The sequence below is a fragment of the Bos grunniens genome, chromosome 5 (genome assembly GCF_055505025.1).
Source record: "Bos grunniens cultivar Pamir isolate PY7600 chromosome 5, Bosgru_T2T1.0, whole genome shotgun sequence".
Taxonomy (NCBI): Eukaryota; Metazoa; Chordata; class Mammalia; order Artiodactyla; family Bovidae; genus Bos; species Bos grunniens.
The window spans coordinates 18,898,555-18,918,974 of record NC_141169.1 but is presented as its reverse complement, the minus strand read 5'-3'; the positions used below and the strand labels follow the sequence as shown (position 1 = coordinate 18,918,974).

Below are 20,420 nucleotides of genomic sequence, written 5' to 3'. Positions count from 1 at the left end.
AAAGGACAGAAATGGTATGGATCTCACAGAAGCAGAAGATATTAAGAAGAAGTGGCAAGAATACACAGAAGAACTACACAAAAAAGATCTTCATGACCCAGATAATCACAATGGTATGATCATTCACCTAGAGCCAGACATCCTGGAATGTGAAGTCAAGTGAGCCTTAGGAAGCATCACTACGAACAAAGCTACTGGAGGTGATGGAATTCCAGTTGAGCTATTTCAAATCCTAAAAGATGATGCTGTGAAAGTGTTGCACTCAATATGCCAGCAAATTTGGAAAACTCAGTAGTGGTCATATGATTGGAAAATGTCAGTTTTCATTCCAGTCCCAAAGAATGTTCAAACTATAACACAATTGCGTTCATCTCACATGCTAGCAAAGTAAAGCTCAAAATTCACCAAGCCAGTCTTCAACAGTACATGAACAGTGAACTTCCAGATGTTCAAGCTGGATTTAGAAAAAGCAGAGGAACCAGAGATCAAATTGCATCCAACATCCACTGGATCATTGAAAAAGCAAGAGAGTTTCTGAAAAACATTTATTTCTGCTTTATTGACTCTGCCAAAGCCTTTTACTGTGTGGATCACAACAAACTGTGGAAAATGTCTAAAGAGATGGTAATACCAGACCACCTGACCTGCCTCCTGAGAAACCTGTATGCAGGTCAAGAAGTAACAGGTAGAACTGGACATGGAACAACAGACTGGTTCCAAATTGGGAAAGGAGTATGTCAAGGTTGCATATTGTCACTATGCTTATTTAACTTATATGCAGAGTACATCATGAGAAACGCTGGGCTGGAGGAAGCACAAGCTGGAATCAAGATTGCTGGGAGAAATATCAATAACCTCCGATATGCAGATAACACCACCCTTATGCAGAAAGTGAAGAACTAAAGAGCCTCCTGATGAAGGTGAAATAGGAGAGTGAAAAAGTTGGCTTAAAGCTCAACATTCAGAAACTAAGATCATGGCATCTAGTCCCATCACTTCATGGCAAATAGATGGGGAAACAGTGGAAACAGTGACAGACTTTTTAGGGGTGGGCTCCAAAACACTGCAGATGATGACTGCTGCCATGAAATTAAAAGGCACTTGCTCCTTGGAAGAAAAGTTATGACTAAGCTAGACTGCATATTAAAAAGCAGAGACATTACTTTGACAACAAAGGTCTGTCTAGTCAAGGCTATGATTTTTGAAGTAGTCATATATGGATGTGAGAGTTGGACTATAAAGAAAGCTGAGTGCTGAAGAATTGATGCTTTTGAACTGTGGTGTTGGAGAAGACTCTTGACAGTCCCTTGGACTGCAAGGAGATCCAACCAGTCCATCCTAAAGGAAGTCAGTCCTGAATATTCATTGGAAGGACTGATGCTAAAGCTGAAACTCCAAGACTTTGGCCACCTGATGCAAAGAACTGACTCATTTGAAAAGACTCTGATCCTGGGAAAGATTGAAGGCAGGGGAAGAAGGAGACGAAAGAGGATGAGATGGTTGGATGGCATCACCAACTCAATGGACATGAGTTTAAGTAAACTCCAGGGGTTGGTAATGGACAGGGAGGCCTGGCGTGCTGCAGTCCATGGTGTCGCAAAGAGTCAGTCACGACTGAGTGACTGAACTGGATTCCACATGGGAGGGATTTTTTTGGTTTAAAAAGGATATTCCTTCAAAATCCTCTCTTCTTTTCAATGCCCAATTATACCAAACTATCACAATGATCAAATCCAATGTGCGTGTGTGTGTATGAGTGTATTCGGATTGATAAATGACCAACTATCTAAATGATGATGTAATCGAAACCTTGCACTTATAAGCTGGTAAGCCAACCATGGAAAAAAGGCAAATGTAAAAATAATGGGAAAAAATGATATTAAATGTTTTAATTGAAACTTTTTTCAATTGCCACAGTGGTTAGGAAGGACAATGGAGGACAGTGATCTGGGAGAAAGAACAGAGCTAACTGAGAGAAGAGAGAGATGGACCAGTTAGGCTCGGGGAACAGCACTAAAGGAGGCAAGAGTCAGTGACCGTGTTAAGATAACAAAGCAGTCCATATTTGAAAAGGGCATAGAAGAGAAGCAAGGCTCTCATTAAAATTAATGGATGAGGATGCAGGACTTAGAAGCTGTATACAGAAAAATTGCAGAGATACACTTAGAAGTAACATCAAAAAAATAAAATGTGGACACCCCAGCACAGATACATGGGTAAATGTGTAATATAGCCGTGTTTGTGTATTAGGGTATGTGTGTATACATATGTGTGGGTATGTCTGTATATATCCTAAACTTAATGAAAATGAATCCTTCAGCCACTGTTGAAACGTACATCAGATCGACATTGCTCGACTATAACAGTCAACTGTCTGAAGACCAAGATGGGAAGAACAAGAGTGTCTGAGCTCATCTTTTTAATTTATTTTTACTTATTTCATTTATTTGACAGCACCAGGTCTCAGTTGTGGCATGCAGGATCATTCAGTTACAGCATGGGAGCTCTAGTTCCCTGACCAGGGATTGAACCTGGGCCCCCTCCACTAGGAGTGTGGAATCTTGGCCACTGGACCATCAGGGAAGTTCCTAAATCACTTTTTTTTAACCAGCCTAAGTTCTGTTCTGGTGTGTTCTTTATCATAAAAGCTGAGGGTATTTATAATATCAAGAGAAGATACAGTTTTGATTTTTAGGATTTTATTTATTGGTATGAAGGAAAACTTCCACATTATTCAATGATTATTTTCAAAGCATTTCTGCATGTTTGGTTGGTTTCTCCCAATATAAATATATTACAAACACCTTAGTTTAGAAGCTGCTTCTCATTTGCTATTTTAATTCTATATAGTACATTTCATAATAGGTTGCACACAAGATCTGATTAATACATATTGGGGCTGCTCATTATTGCTCTGGAACAGTTTTTAGTTCTTTTGTACTCTTCAGTGCATTCAAGAATAAGAAATAACTGTGCGTATTTATTTATTTATTTTAAGTTATTAAGTTTTGGTTTATTTTACCTCAATAGCAATAGATCATTGAAACATATAACTCTATATTTATATCTACTACAAATCAAAATTATTAACAGCTCATCAGATATTCAAAAATGTTAATAACTAAGATAATGTTCTAACAGAATAAGCCAGGACAAAAGAAAATGATATAGAAATATTGTTCTTTCTTTTTTTTGTTTTTTGAATTAGAGGTTTTATTTATATTAGGGTGTCATGATCAAGCTTATTCATATGTAAAAGAATTCTTTCCCATTAGAAATGAATTCATATAATTCATCTCAATGAGAGATTAACAGAATTTGAACTAAGTGAAAAAGTATATAACCAATTCAACATGCATAAAGGCATTTGATAAAAATCAAATATCTACATTAAGGAGGAAGAGAACAGATTTGATTTGTTCTCACTGACATGCATTGTATTCTTTTTTTTTTTATTTTATTTTATTTTTAAACTTTACAAATTGTATTAGTTTTGCCAAATATCAAAATGAATCCGCCACAGGTATACATGTGGTCCCCATCCTGAACCCTCCTCCCTCCTCCCTCCCCATACCATCCCTCTGGGTCGTCCCAGTGCACTAGCCACAAGTATCCAGTATTGTGCATCGAACCTGGACTGGCAACTCGTTTCATACATGATATTATACATGTTTCAATGCCATTCTCCCAAATCTTCCCACCCTCTCCCTCTGCAACAGAGTATAGAACAGTCTTATGGACTCTGTAACTGTGGGTATTTAGATCAGCTTGATAGCTTGGTAAAGAATCCGCTTGCAATGCAGGAGACCCCGGTTCAATTCCTGGGTTGGGAAGATCCCCTGGAGAAGGGAAAGACTACCCACTCCAGTATTCCGGCCTGGAGAATTCCATGGACTATGCAGTCCATGGGGTTGCAAAGAGTCGGAAATGACTGAGCAACTTTCAATTTAATTTATTATGTTAATTTTTACATTACAACATTAGTTCATTGCTACCATGGATGTTCCATGTCCTATGAATGTTCAAGACAGTAAAAATATACTAATTAACTTGTCCATCAACCACAAGGCCTGAAACCCACAGTGAGCTACTTTTGGCCTGCAGTGTCCCTTTAGGGAAAATATCAACAACTGTCGTTCTTGGTATATTAAATACTGTGTCTAAACCTACACAAAAAATAAACCCTCCAGGATTCTTGTATGTCTTTCTCTCTATCACTTTAAAACAGTGTGTATGTATGTGTGTATGCCCACATGTGTGTGTGTCTGTGTGTCCAGATTTTTATTCCCCTATAGGAAACCTAAGTTTTGCCTGCAGAGGACGTGTATACTGAGCTGGACATGCACAGATCAGTTTAGTACTAGACTGCAGCCTGGGAATGCTGGTGTTGCCTGCCCACAGACATCTGGAGCATATGACCTGCTGGGAGCTGTCCTTTCTCATCATTCAGGACAGCTGAGGGCTGGGTACTATATTGTACTACAACTGAGTGATAAGAGACATAGGTTTAAAGGCTTGATCACTCCTATTTTAAAGCTAGGAGTATCCCTGTTAAAACCTTTATAAACATGTCCATCAACTCAGCAATCACAGAGTTCAGAGTCAACAACTAAAAAGAGTATAGAAAGAGAGGAAGATCCTTGTTTGTTTACTGTTTCGCCATGTACTTTCAAAATACAATGGTGGGAGAGGGTTAGGTCTAATTTTTCCCATAGATACTCCTTAGGGGATACCTTTGCACAGAACAAAATAGTCTTTTTACGACTCAATGGAAATAGAATCTGTAGTATTATTTTAGCTTAAATGTGATTAGGTGGGAACACTCTTTTGTTATTTGTTTCCTGTACTCTAAAGGTGGTGTATAATGTAATCTTGTTTCACATGGCTTTCTCTTTGACAAATGGGAATGATTAATTTATCTTTAACAAAAGTTGAAAATTTTACCCACACATCTCTAGGTAGACCTCTATTTTTATTAATCGATGAAAATATTTTATTTCAAAGAACTAAAAGTACTTAAAAATTCTCCTTGTCATTCTAATATTCCTGTCAGGTAACTTAGGCAGGCATTAGAAAGCATTCTGTCCTTTTCTACAGAGAACAAATGTGAGCTGAGCACTTTATACATATTCTTATACACAGGGATGGAGGATTAATTACAAGAACAGATGTTCCTAAATATGGCTTTTTGAAAGCAGCATGTGGCATGGATAATAGAGGGTGAGAAGCACTGTCTTTTATCAAGGTTATACTCAGAAGCCCAAATCAGAAGCTGGCTTCTAACAAAAAGAATTATCAAAATTTGTGTTTAGTTCTCCTGTCCTTGCTATTTTATAGTATTTTACTTCTCCAGGAAATCCCTTATTTCACTGTTGCACTTTTCCTACTCATTATAATCCCTCTCTGCAAGTCAGCTTTAAGTTAATATGTTATCTGTCTCAGGGACAATTCTAATCTTAAATTTTTCTCATAAACAAACAAAGAGAGTTGCTACACGTTAATGAAATTATAAGCATGAGGCAATGCAAAATTTTGGTCTCACTCTCGAAATCACAAAATTATTTCCATGAATTCCACAAAATATACAGTAAGCTTTTGCATAAACAATACCCTTTCCACCCATGCTGCATTTATATACTGTAAGGTTTTTTTTTGTGCTGTTGCTTTCCTGATAATTACTAAAGTGCCTTTCAACAAAATGTATATAAACATTTACATTTAAACAAAAATGCAAAACAAGAGTAATCATTGTCTTGGCGGGAAGGACTCTCACAAGGTACTCTAAAGTTAAGATTATCTTCTTCCACTGGTTGTGAATATAAATGCAAAATGATAAGAGTGATAGTATAGGTATAAAAATTTAGAAAATATGCATCAGTCCACTGGCCATGAAACTACATTCCACAGTACACGCCAAATTCTGAAGACCTAGTATATATTATTCTCTCCGGAATATAACTTCTATTTATAGAAATGACAGAATAAGGGTCTTATTGATGATATCAAAGTCTGCTGCTGCTAAGTCGCTTCAGTCGTGTCCGACTCTGTGCAACCCCAGAGATGGCAGCCCACCAGGCTCCCCCGTCCCTGGGATTCTCCAGGCAAGAACACTGGAGTGGGTTGCCGTTTCCTTCTCCAATGCATGAAAGTGAAAAGTGAAAGTGAAGTCGCTCAGGAGGTACAAGAATTCCCCAATATTAAAAAAATAATGTCTCCACTAGGAAAAGAAGAGAAATTTGTCAACATTACTTGCTTCATTTTCTAACCTTGATTTTTTGTTATTCTATAAAAACTTGTAAACTACACGTTTAATATTCTGGACAAGCAATGAACAGTCCATGGGATTCTCCAGGCCAGAATACTGGAGTGGGTAGCCATTCCCTTCTCCAGGGGATCTTCCCAACACAGGGATTGAACCCAGGTCTCCTGCATTGCAGGCAGATTCTTTACCAGCTGAGCCATCAGGGGAGCCCGGTGAAATATTAGTCTTATAAATAGGGTTGAGATGAGATTGGAACACCATATAAAAAAGACACTATTATTTATAGACTTCCTCCAAATACCATTTATGTTGACAAAATTGCTTGCAGCAGGACTGCCAGAGATGGCACTTCACAACATGGATGAGAATTTAGTAGTCGGAAACTAAATCTGCAATTTTTACCTGCTGCCACCAGGTGGTAGTGGTGCCCTGAACTGTGCTGTGCTTAATCGCTCAGTTTCCGACTCCGGGACGCCATGGACTGCGGCCCGCCAGGCTCCTCTGTCCACAGGGATTCTCTAGGCAAGAATCGCTCAAGAATCGCTCAGCGTCTGACTCTCTGGGACGCCATGGACTGTGGCCCACCAGGCTCCTCTGTTCACTGGGATTCTCTAGGCAAGAACACTGGAGTGGGTTGCCATGCCCTCCTCCAGGGCATCTTCCTACCCAGGGATCGAACTCGGGGATCGAACCCAGGTCTCCCGCATTGCGGATGGATTCTTTACCATCTGAGCCATAAGAGAAGCCCAGTAAGTACCTTAATCACAGCTAATAGATTCACTTCAGACATAAGTATCAGGCATAATTGAAAAAGAATAAACATGCTATTCCTTTTTTAAAGAAAATCAAGAGAGATAGCTTCTTGGTAAGATGTAATATAAAAGTAATTGTATTTAGAGCAAAACTTGCTGAAAGACGTCAACTACTTGTGGTTTTCAATGGTCATGTAATCTCTCCCATAGGGCCAAAAATGTACATTTTTTTTCAGGCAGAAAGTTTAAAAACAAGAATAGTTTGTTTGTTTGTTTTTTAATCCTGATGAAAGCCAAGACACACAGTGTTAGTTGGTTTAAGCCACTATTTCTCAAGATGTGGTTTGAAGACATCTCTATTCTTTGGGGTTATTCAACATGCAGATTCCTGGGCCTCACTTCAGGTCAGCTTTGGGAGACAAAGAATATGTGTGTGTGCATGGATGTGTGTGTGAGTGCGTATTTTATAATACATGTATATTATATATATATTTAAGTAAGAGGATCTCCAAGTAATTTTTATGCACACAATTTTGTGAACTCCTAATTTAAGTATTTCAATAAGTTTCATATGCTATTTTAAATTTTTTCTCTGAAATATTCTTTCTCCTATTCAGTTCTGAATAATAACAATAACAGAAGATTAAAACATACACATTTATTTTTCATAATAGTAACTGTATAAACATATATAAGCATACATCACAAATAAGTATACTTTTTTTTTAATGTTTCTGCCCAGGCTCTAACTGTGCGATCTTGATTTCTGTATCATAAGAGCAGGTGGCTGGTAAATCGATCAGACAAAGGTGGAATGGAAGCTAGGGGTGAGATGAAATAAATTCTTGGGCAAAGTCATGGCAATAGGAGATGGTCTGTGAACATTTTTAAAAGTTTTGGAAATCTTAATTCCAGTCCTGACCTTCTGCATACAACTCTGATTGAAGCATGGCTTAAAAACCTGTTTCAGGAAAACATCACAATTCATTCTGATGCACAGTCTTAGTTAAAACACTATTATAGAAGGAAGTTGGAAACAGAATATTATCATAGGAGTTTAGGCAAAACACAGAATTAGGCATTGCACTGGTACTGAATAGACTGCGGTACAAAGAAGTGTATTGGTCAAAAAGGAAGAGCTAAGATATTGTCACAAGAAAACTACAAATGCTAGAGAAATAGGGAAATTTCTCCTGCTAAGAGTAAGAACTGGGTCTAGATTTCAGGATAAAAGTGAGCCTTCAGATATGAGACAAACAGCCCTTGATACAGGAATTGAACGAGATTTGGGTTATTAATCAGAGAGTCAAAGAGATCATTTCAATAGCCTCTTCTAGAATTCTTATTTCATTAGAGAAAATTCACTTTTCGTGAGCCTGAAAAATAATGAATGAGTTAAATTAACAGAAGATTGGAAAAGGATGCACAGGTTTTTGATTATAGCTTTTATTTAGAAAATACCCTCAATTTTAACCTGCTCTAAATCAGTGTGCAAACAAAACCACCAGCAGCTCTTCCTGGCCCACACCGCAACTGATTCACAGATCCCGGTCCATCAATCTTCACGCCTTACTCTCGCTCTGTTCAGTTGACTTTAAATGGACCAATGATCAACAAATGCCTACTAGCTCAATATTTAGACAAGCAAACCCAAAATAACTGGCTCTAAGTTCGCCAGTGTTTATAGTAAGTAAAGCAGCAAAGTGTATAAAATAGGGCACTCTAAGTGTCCTTAGTTTGTTTTTCCATTAAAAACACTTTATGTTGATTGCACAGTGAAATGAAGTTTGTTATCCTCTTGTATCTAGCTTGGATACCAGCTGACAGTTAGTTGGCCGTTTCTCAGCCAAATCTGACAGAATTATTGTCCTTGGAATTTTATCTGCTCCTCAAAAGAAGCCTCTTCTTGCACAGGCGTTGTGTGTTATACCACATCATGTGTCCTTACCTCAACAACACATGGCCTTTCCCTCATGGCAAAGCCCATGTCCTATTTTTCCTGAAGAAACTGAATAAGAGGTGATTAAAATTCAGTGTCACACCTGACATCCCATTCCCATATTTCCCACACAGTGCTTCGGTTGGGGTAAAAGTTTCACAGACAAGAAGCACTGAGAGAAGCCCCATGAAGGCGACGTCAGCGCATTGGAGACTCTTGTTGGCGATCTTCTGGTCAAGAGGCGGCAGCAGAGCAGTGAAAGCGGGGCCATTTTCTGAATGCATCATGTTCTCATTTTCTTTCATTCACCTGCACTCACAAAAAGCACTTGTTCATAAATATTACTGACATGTTTGGATAGGAAGACAATGAGATTACAGTAAGAGCAGGGGACTCCCCTGGTGTTTGAGTGATTAAGAATCCACCTTGCGATGCCGGGGACGCAGGTTCAGTCCCTGGCCAGGGAACTAAAATCCCACGTGCCATAGAGCAACTAACTGCATGTTCTGCAACTACTGAGCCCACTCCACAACCAGAGATCCACAAGGAAAGATCCCGCATGACACAACAAAGATCCTATGCGCCATAACTAAGACCCAATACACCAAATAGATAAATATTATTTTTTTTAAAAAGAGTAAGAGTAGAATGGTAAAGATAAATGCACTCAACTCACCCTTTCAGTTAATTTTTTTTGAAAGAAAAAAAAGACATATGAGCCAAATTATCCTTTACCAACTAAATGATAATAATACTAAAACTCAGAAAAAAAATGAGTGCTTGTAATTTGCAAAATCTTGGCTATATGAGAGGCAGATAAAGAAGAAAGGAAAAGGCTAGAATTTAATTATATGTTTTCTTGTTCTCCAAGTGTTTCACACATCATGTTATGTCATATGCATGTCCTATCACTTCAAAAAGTTTGGAAATTCAACTGCAGACACTGAATATGTATTGCCAAGTAGTTCCTTATACAGAATAGGAGAAATTGTTTTCATGTGTACTGCAGAAGCTATAAAAAAAAAACCACATCTCAAATGAAAGATGCAAACAAAATATTTTACTTTCACTTAATAGGTTTTAAAACAGTGTCAGTAATAATGCATATTTTTAAAACACATTGACCATATGCAATGTACAACGAAATACTAAGTCTTCTCCCCTTCTCATCTCCAGTTCCAATTCCATGAGGAAACTGCATATTATTATAGCTTTAATTTGCATTTTCCTGGCCACTAATAAGAATGAATTATTTTATATTTATCAGTTATTTAAAATATGCTGACAATCTCTCAATTCAAAGTTATCATCTTCTGATTCTTCATTAAAAGTAGAAAGTAGAGATCCTTAATTAACAGTATCAAATAATTTTTTAACACTCAAAGAACCACCTATAAATATCTAAAGTTGAGATCCAAATTTAGTTATATAGACAGTTCTATTACTGAAGATTACAGTTTGCTATAGAACTAGTGCTTATAGAATTTAAAAATAAAGTATAGGTGTTAAATTATCCACATGTGCTATGTTGCTATATTTATATATATGAGATAGCACAATATCTGGAATCTCAGATATATATTTAGTTAAAGATAACTTCCTATCTGCAATGTCAAAAATTAGATATTAATACTAACTAGAAAATAAAATTCAAGAGAAGCGTTTCTTAAAGTGTGATCCAAGAATCACCTGCATCAAAGCAACAGGGGTGTTTCTTAAAGAAACTGACTTCTATTTCCTATTCCAGACCCACTAATAATAATTTTCTGGGAGATGATCTGGAAGGTGCATTTTATTAACAACCTCTCTATGTTATTTTTATGTAGCTCAGCTTTTAAAAATCATGTGATTTGAAGGACTAATGTGATAGCTGTGTTTGTTTAATTGAGACAAAAAGTAATCTAACATGAAAGCTAATTTTGGAAAGAAATACCAGAATACTTTAAAAAATGAAAATACTTTTGCCACAAACATAAGCTTATATTAATAAGTATTAAGTGTCTGTAGGTACTAATGGCTTTTCTTAGAAGATCACCAAAATAAATACTAAAATATTTTAAGAGATTTTAATGTTATTATAAAATAACTAAACAAAATATTTTCTCAATTTTTAAATAACCAAAGTATATGTTATTTACTAGAAAAGAATAGTAAAGGACATTGTTTTAAACAACAAAGGAGCAAGATTTAGATTTGGGTTACCCGTTTAACTATGTGAGCTATTTATTAATCTTAACTTCAGTTCTCTGACCTCAGTTAAATAATCTGTAAAGTGGGAATTGTGGTTCTGTGTCAGAGAGCTATCTTGGTCCATGAAAAGCCCTTTGTTAGCTGTCAAATGTTGACTGTTGTTATTATTTTAACAATTCAGTAACACTCTTAAATAGGACTTTAACAAGAAAGTCATTGGTAAGATGGCACAATAGGAGGTTCCAGCCCTCATCTCAACATGGACGTCTCCCCATAGAAAAACTGATTTGGCAACCAGTCACAGCAGAGATATCAATAACCTCAGATATGCAGATGACACCACCCTTATGGCAAAAAGTGAAGAAGAACTAAAGAGCCTCTTAATGAAAGTGAAAGAGGAGACTGGAAAAGTTGGCTTAAAGCTCAACATTCAGAAAACCAATCATGGCATCTAGTCCCATCACTTCATGGCAAATAGGTGGGGAAACAGTGGAAACAGTGGCTATTTTTCAGGGCTCCAAAATCACTGCAGATGGTGATTGCAGTCATGAAATTAAAAGACACATGCTCCTTGGAAGGAAAGTTATGACCAACCTAGATAGCATATTAAAAACCAGGGATATTACTTTGTCAACAAAGGTCCATCTAGTCAAGGCTAAGGTTTTTTCAGTGGTCATGTATGGATGTGAGAATTGGACTATAAAGAAAGCTGAATGCCAAAGAATTGATGCTTTTGAACTGTGGTGTTGGAGAAGACTCTTGAGAATCCCTTGGATGGCAAGGAGATCCAACCAGTCCATTCTAAAGGAGATCAGTCCTGGACATTCATTGGAAGGACTGATGCTGAAGCTGAAACTCCAATACTTTGGCCACCTGATGCGCAGAGTTGACTCATTGGAAAAGACCCTGATGCTGGGAAAGATTGAGGGTGGGAAGAGAAGGCGACAACGGAGGATGAGATGGTTGGATGGCATCACCAACTCAATGGACATGGGTTTGGCTGGACTCTGGGAGTTGGTGATGGACAGGGAGGCCTGGTGTGCTGCGGTTCATGGAGTTGCAAAGAGTTGGACATGACTGAGCAACTGAACTGAACTGAATACAGCAGAAAATGTCTTTGTGGGAGCCCCAGAGTCCAACTGAGGGGGACAGCTCTCCTTTGTCCTCAGTTTCCTTCATGAGGGAAAGTGCGAGCAAAGTAAGTACCAGGCCTCACCAGCCCTGTGTGATGCTGCCCAGAAGGCTCACTTCTGTCTCATTCCACGTCAAACGCTGAGGAGTTGGGCTTGGCCTGATCATCTCGGAACAGCTCAGAGTGGCAAGAAGCCACAGAGGCTCATGGCAACTGATGTGATCTCAACAGCTGAGTGTGGATTCTGCTAACCTGCTCAGGGCATCCACCAAGAGGCTCACCCATGAACTCCACAGGATGACTTGCCACCTACAGAACTTTTACCAACCCCAGATGCAGACCCCAAGAATCTGATGTACCACTCAATGGCTGGCGCTCTACAAAACTCCAGGCATTGCACATCATGTGCCCTGCAGGTGGCTCTGCCACCCCATGGGAACAGCACAGAGATCTTCTGGGAATTTCCCTAGGAAATATAAAAGGGAGGCTCTCTATCAAAATTCCAATGGCATTTTCACAAAAAGAGGGGAAAAAAAATCCTAAAATGCTTAAAGAACCACAAAAAACCTCAAATAGTTAAAGAAATCCTGGCGGCATTATCATGTTTTCTGACTTCAAACTAAATTGCAAAGTTACAGTGACCAAAACTATCTTGTACTGGGATAAAAACAGACACATAGACCAGTAGAACAGAATCAAGATTCCAGAAACAAGTCTATACATATCAAGTCAACTAATATTTGACAAAGGAGCCAATAATATTCAATGAGGAAATAACAGTCTCTTCAATAAGTGGTGTTGGGAAAATTGAACAGTAATATACAAAAGAAAGAAAGAAAGAAATCGGAGCCCTCTCTTACACCACTCACAAAAAATGAACTCAGAATGGATTTTGACTTAAATGTGAGGCCTGAAACCATAAAATCTCTGGAGGAAAAACTAGGAGGAAGTTCCTTGGCATTGGTCTTAATAGTTATTTTTTCCTTTCTTTTTTTTTTTTTTTGATACTGAAAGCACAGGCAATAAAAGCAAAAATCCACAAGTTTGACCACATCAAACTAGGAAATTTCTGCACAGTAAAAGAAATCATTAAAAAATGAAAAGGCAGTCTATGAAATGGGGGGAAATATTTGTAAACCATCAACCAATAAGTGGTTAATATTCAAAATATAAGAAACTCATAAAACTCAATAGCCAAAAAAAAAAAAAATCTAATAATCCACTTAAAAAATGGGCAAAGGATTCCAACAGACATTTTCCCAAAGAAGACATACAGCCAAGAGATACATAAAAAGAAGCCCAACATCACTAGTCATCAGGGAAATGCATATCAGAACTTCAGCGAGGTATCACCTCACACATGTTGAGTGGCTATTATCAAAAACACAAGAGATGACAAGAGCTGGGAAGGGTGTGGAGAGAGAACTAGTGCGCTCTTGGCCTGTAAATTGGCTCAACCACTACGCAAAACAGTGTGGAGGTTTCTCAGAATATTTAAAATATAGAACTACCGTATGATCCAGCAGTCTTATTTCTGAGTACATGCCCAAAGGAAATAAAGTCCCTCTCTCTAGGGGATTTCTGCACTGCCGTGGTTATTTCAGCATTATTCACAATAGCCAAGACACGGAAACAATCTAAGTATCCGCTGGTGGATGAATGGATAAAGAATATGTGGCACACACTTATAATGGAATATTATTCATTCATGATAAAGAAGGAAATACTGACATTTGTGACAATATGGATGCATCTTGAGGACATTATGTTAAGTGAAATAACTTAGACAATCATTGTCTAAAGAAAGACAAACCCTGTATGATTTCACTTATGCATGAAATCTAAGGAAGTCAAACTCAGAAACAGAGTAGGTTGGTGGCTGCCTGGTGCCACCTTTCCTCTGGTAGGGGAAAGGAGATGCTGTTCAAAGGGTACAATCTTCCAGTTATGAGTACATTCTGGTAATCTAATGTATAGCTTGGTGATTATAATGAACAATACTGTACTGCACATTTGAATGTTTCTATAGAGCAGATCTTAAAAATTCTCACCACACACACTAGAAGGTAGTTATATGAGGTGACAGATGTGTTCACCTTCCCATTTGGTAATCATTTCACAATGTATGTGTGTATCAAATCATGTTATACACTATAAATATACAACATAAATCAAATGTTCAACTATAAATCAAATCAAATTGTACACTACAAACATATACAAAGTTATACATCAGTGAAAGTGCAAGTTGCTCAGTCTTGTCCGACACTTTGAGACCCCATGGACTATACAGTCCATGGAATTCTCCATGCCAGAATACTGGAGTGGGTAGCCTTTCCCTTCTCCAGGGGATCTTCCCAGCTCAGGGATGGAACCCAGGTCTCCTGCATTTCAGGCGGATTCTTTACCAGCTGAACCACAAGGGAAGCCCTATGTGTCAAATATACCTCAATAAAGTTGCTGGGGAAAAAAAGACAGATTTCTAAAGAAAATCTAATATCTTAAAGTCCCTGAATCATATATAAATGTTTGAGGCAAACATTTCTTTTATTTTTTTTTTTTACATGATTTGCTTTCTTGTATTCTTAAAATCTAGGACAGAGATTAGAAAGTAAGGAGCCTACTTACATTTATCCCAAGAGAGTAGATAGAGATGTATTATTGATGATAAACTTTGCACTTCTTGCAAAATCACTAATTCAAACATCTCCATTTCTGACCACAAATGCCAGTCTTTTGGATTTGCTCAGGTCAGTTCAGTCACTTAGTCGTGTCCGATTCTTCACGACCCCATGGACTGCAGCATACCAGGCTTTCCTGTTCATCACCAACTCCCAAAGCCTGCTCAAACTCATGTCCATCCAGTCGGTGATGCCATCCAACCATCTCATCCTCCGTCATCCCCTTCTCTTTCTTCCTTCAATCTTTCCTAGCATCAGGGTCTTTTCATTAGTCACCTCTTCTCACCAGGAGGGCAAAAGTATTGGAGTTTCAGCTTCAGCATCAGTCCTTCCAGTGAATATTCAGGACTGATTTCCTTTAGGATGGACTGGTTGGATCTCCTTGCAGTCCAAGAGACGCTCAAGAGTCTTCTCCAACACCACAGTTCAAAAGCATCAATTCTTTGGCGTTCAGCCTTCTTTATGGTCCAGTTCTCACATCCATACATGACTACTGGAAAAACCATAGCTTTGACTAGACGGACCTTTGTTGGCGAAGTAATGTCTCTGCTTTTTAATATGCAGTCTAGCTTGGTCATAGCTTTTCTTCCAAGGAGCAAACATCTTTTAATTTCATGGCTGCAGTCACCATCTGTAGTGATTTTGGAGCCTCCCAAAATTGGGTTTGCTAGCCCAACTCTCTCCTCCATGAGCTCAGTGGTAGAAAGCAATTTGTCTTCTGTATTTATTCCCACTCTTTAATTGCTGGATCCCCATCAAGTTTAGATTTCATGGTTTATTATGACAATTACTGTATTACTGATCCTCACATTTTCTTTGTTCTTCTGTTTTTGTAATTACATCTATTGGCAACACTTTATTTCTATATGAAACGATACGTCCACCTTATCTGTACTTGAAGGCAGGCCACTGGATGCTGCTGGGGCAGGTCCCACAAAGGATATCTTTGGTGTCTTTACAAACTAACTCGTGTGCCTCAAATACTGTCAAGCAATTCTATTGCAGGATTTAATTCAATGCACTCCCCTACCACATACACATTAGCTTTGCACACTTTCTTTTCTCCTTAGCGCATAACACCTCCACCTCGCCCCCTCATTCTAAACAAATATTCTCACCTACTTCAGAGAAAAAAACATCAATGGAATGCAAGTCCCTTAATTTTCCATGGGCAGACATCCATATCTACTAGCGACTGCAGCCCTAAACCCTCCTTTTGTACTTGTTAAGGTGCACCTGCTTCCTTTTAGGCCCCAACCACCTTCCTTATTCTGGATCCAACCCTCTGCCCTCTTTTCAGAAAGCTTTCCCCTTTAAATACCCCTTCTCGTGTGAATGTACCCCTTCTCTTCAAACCTCTCTTGCCCTGCAACATATTCCCATGAGAAATATGCAAGTCCTTCTTCCACCTTAAAAATCCCTTGACCTCACATTTCATTCCATCCATGGTCAAACTTGCCCATTCCTTTCATATTCACACTTGAGGAAATTTTCTGCCCTTAAGGTCTCCATTTCCTTACCTCCTATGCATTCCTTAACCCATTCAAGTTTGACTTCTGTTCGTATCACTCTGTTGAAATTACTGTTGCTAAACTTCCCAAGGACAAGGATTGCCATATCGCTGAGCCATTTTCATTGGAAAAGCAGGCTTCAGGGAGACAGTCCTGGACAAGCTGGAGCAGTGGTTTCCTTACAACTAGTACATTTTGTCTTCATCGTATTTCTCAGCAGCATTCCACTGGCCAGTCCCTTGTCTTCCAATAAATCCCTCCTTACTCTCTCCCCATTCATTCTTATTTCCTTGAATATCAGATAATAGAGTCCCACAAAGCTGCTTTAAGCACCAGTCCTTTCCTAATGTATATTCTGATTATGTAACTCCATCAGTTCCTGTGGCTTGCATCTCTACATCAATGGCATTTAAAGTTACATATCCAGACTAGAATTCTCTGGGCATCACAGGCACAGAAAGTTGATAGTTTCAGTGGGAAGTTTCACATGTGTACTGAGACATGAGGATACTCCAGACAGGCAAATAATTTGGCATTTCTTTTAGTGTTCTTTAAATATTTGTTTATTATCTTGCTCATAAGAGCAAGAACTCTTACTAAAATACTATGTAGAAACATTTATCTACTAAATCATTTTATCTAGATTATTTGAAAACAACTAATAATAACTCTCCCACCGTTGGTGTTTTTTTTTTTTTTTTTCCCCTCTTGAGCATTTCAAACATCTTTATTAGAAGCAACAAAAATTTAAAGAGATTTAGTAACTGTTCATCTTGGAGAGTTCAGAAACACCAAGATTCTCAATGACATTGAGGCCTGACTCATTATTGCTTCTCTGTGGTCCTTATTAAAAGGAAAGTTGAATTACTGATTACTCTGTCAATTTCTTCATATCAAAAATTACTTAAATATTTGAAGAAAATTTAGAATAATAGAAGTCAGAAGCAATGACTCTGATATAGGTCACATAGCAACGTGGAGGCACTTGAATCTTAAATTTTAGTTCCCATGAGATAACCAACAGAGAAAAATCTTTACTTACAGGAAAATATATACATAGGTACAGACACAGAAGTATCTACTCTTATTGAAGCATACTCTTCCCCAAGTACTATAGCAGAGGTTTTATATTAATATAAGTTGGTAATAAATTAACCAAGTTTTGATGTTGCAAAGATCTGAGTTTAAAATCTCATGTTATCACTTCTTAATACGAATACTTTGGACACCTATGTTTTTGATTTCCCCAAGGATCATTTGCCTCCTATAAATGAAGAACAGATTTTATTTTCTTGGGTTCCAAAATCAGTGTGGACAGTGACTGTAGCCATGAAATTAAACAATTCTTGCTCCTTGGAAGGAAAGCTATGACAAACCTAAACAGCATATTAAAAAGCAGAGACATCGCTTTGCCAGCAAAGGTCTGTATAGCCAAAGCTGCTGCCTTCTATGAGGTCGCACAGAGTTGGATACAACTGAAGCGACTTAGCAGCAGCAGCAGCATGACTTTTTCAATAGTCATGTACGGATGTGAGAGTTGGACCATAAAGAAGGCTGAGCACTGAAGAATGGATGCTTTTGAACTGTGGTTGTGGAAGACTCTTGAGGGTCCCTTCAACTGTAAGAAGTTCAAACCAGTCAATCCTAAAGAAAATCAATCCTGAGTATTCATTAGAAGGACTGATGCTGAAGCCCCAATAGTTTGGCCACCTGATGTGAAGAGCAGACTCATTGGAAAAGATCATGATGATCAGAAATATTGAAGGTCAAAGGAGAAGGGGGTGGCAGAGGATGAAATGGCTTGATAGCATCACTGACTCAATGGACATGAATTTGAGCAAACTCTGGGAGATAGTGGAAGACAGAGGAGCATGGTGGGCTACAGTCTCTGGGCTTGCAAAGAGTGAGACATGACTTAGAGACTGAACAACAACATCAACAACAATGAAGAAATTGTATAAATGAGGTTGCTGAGAGATTTAAGATTGTATGCAAAGCACTTGATAAAGTGCCTGGCACATAGTCCATAATAACAGGCTTTATCATCCTCTTCAACAGCAGAAGCAGCTGATATTATCCCTGGATGTGCTTCAGTCTTCGTTGTATTTCATATGTATCTTCATACCACTCCTATGTACTAGCTTATCATTCCCACTGTCTTTGAGGAAACTGAGGCTCGAGGTAATCAGCTAATAGTTGGACACCGGCGGAGTTGAATCCATGTGTGTCCAACTACAGAGCCCCTGCTGTCTCCACAGCACCGTGCATATACAGTTGTCCTGATTTACAGAACTGACTTCTCTTCTCCAAAGCAATTTGCACGTATCTTTGCTCATACCAATTCTCTGATCTACTGACTCATTTGGGCAAAACAAGAATTTTCTGTGCCAATGAAATAAAGAATTGGGGCCAGAGAGATACATGTACCAGTGTGGCTTCTCAGGTTACTCAGTGGTAAAAGAATCTGCCTGCCAATGCAGGAGACACGGGTTCGATCCCTGGGTTGGAAGATCTCCTGGGGCAGGGAATGGCAACCCACTCCAGTTTTCTTGCCTGGAAAATCCCATGGACAGAAGAGCTTGACAGGCTGCAGTCCATGGGGTCACACAGAATCAGACATGACTGCGTGCACACACACATATGTACCGGTACCTCATTAAGAAGAAAGCTACTGATACACTCATATCATTACATATACAAACCCACATCATCAAGTCCATATTACAGTATATCTCTTAGAGATAAAGTACAATGCACTCAACAACAAAATTATCATATAAAATTATAAATGTAGAGGGAAAGACTTATTACTTTGAATCCTTTACTTTTCTACAATCTTTTTTTCTTTTTTTGAGGTTCTAGTTTTTAACAGTTTCTAATCTGTGCAATCTTAAATTCCCCTAGAGAAGTCATCTGTAGTACGAGGATGTTCTGCTTTGTTGAAAAATAAAACAGCATTATATAATTGAGGCATCGTTTATGTAACCAGAGTTGCTGGAGCTTGCTACTACCACAGGGCAAAGCCTCAAGAAAGCATCTAAAAATGTACAGCAGACAGAGTTATCAATAGAGGAACAAAGCTGTGCCTTCAGTACCTTCCTGCCAGGGAAGAATCAGGATGATTACACTTCTCCCAAGCTATACAGATTAAGATCTACAAGGCAGGATTTAATGCCACCTAAAATTGTAACTGCATGTTACTGCATGCATAGCTTTGTTGTCAACAATTCAAAAGCAGTTAAATTTTTCCAAGCTAATATATGTGTTTTCACGTATACATTTACCTTGTACAACCTGGAATAGTAGTGAATAAGAAATAAAAGATGACTTATGTTTATTTCAGGTCTCGGCAGTCTGTTTAAATGTGTGAGTTCCATTGGTACTTTATTTCATCGGTTTAATAAAAACTTTAGTGGATTTTTTTTTTTCTGTGCTAAAGCAAACTCTTTCAAACAATACTTAAACCACAGGCATAAGTAGACAAAACAGAAAGAGTCTTTTTTGTTAAGCCATGCCAGTTCTACTCTTGGAATGCAACTGGTAAACACACAGGAAGGAAGCGTATCTTTCAGTCTTCCTGAGGTGTTCTTAATTATTTGTTAAAGTTCTCTGCATACTTCATCACTTCAGTACTTGCCTAGAGACTGACAAATCTATCAGAGTAACATATTTTGCAAATCAAATGTAGAAAACCAAGACATGTTACATCAAATAAAAGTCTATCTTGCAAACAAGTTGTTTTGGAAATGTGGAAAGTGAAAGTGAAGTCGCTCAGTCGTGTCTGACTCTTTGTGTCCCCATGGACTGTAGCCTACCAGGCTCCTCCATCCATGGAATTTTCCAGGCGAGAGTACTGGAGTGGGGTGCCATTTCCTTCTCCAGGGGATCTTCCTGACCCAGGGATTGAACCTGGGTCTCCCATATTGCAGGCAGATGCTTTACTGTCTGAGCTA

At 38.4% G+C, this 20,420-nt stretch overlaps 1 long non-coding RNA gene across 4 annotated transcripts in view; it reads right to left on the bottom strand.

Annotated features, from left to right (window-relative positions):
- Nucleotides 1–20,420, bottom strand: part of LOC147371366 (uncharacterized) — a 178,302-nt gene that overhangs the window by 121,359 nt on the left and 36,523 nt on the right. Inside the window, exon 4 of one of the 4 annotated variants that reach the window (XR_015164778.1) lies at nucleotides 7,658–9,262. The exons of the other annotated variants lie outside the window; for them this stretch is intronic. This is a non-coding gene — a long non-coding RNA (uncharacterized LOC147371366). Of the gene's footprint in view, nucleotides 1–7,657; nucleotides 9,263–20,420 lie in introns of those variants that run through there. 4 annotated transcript variants of the gene reach the window in all.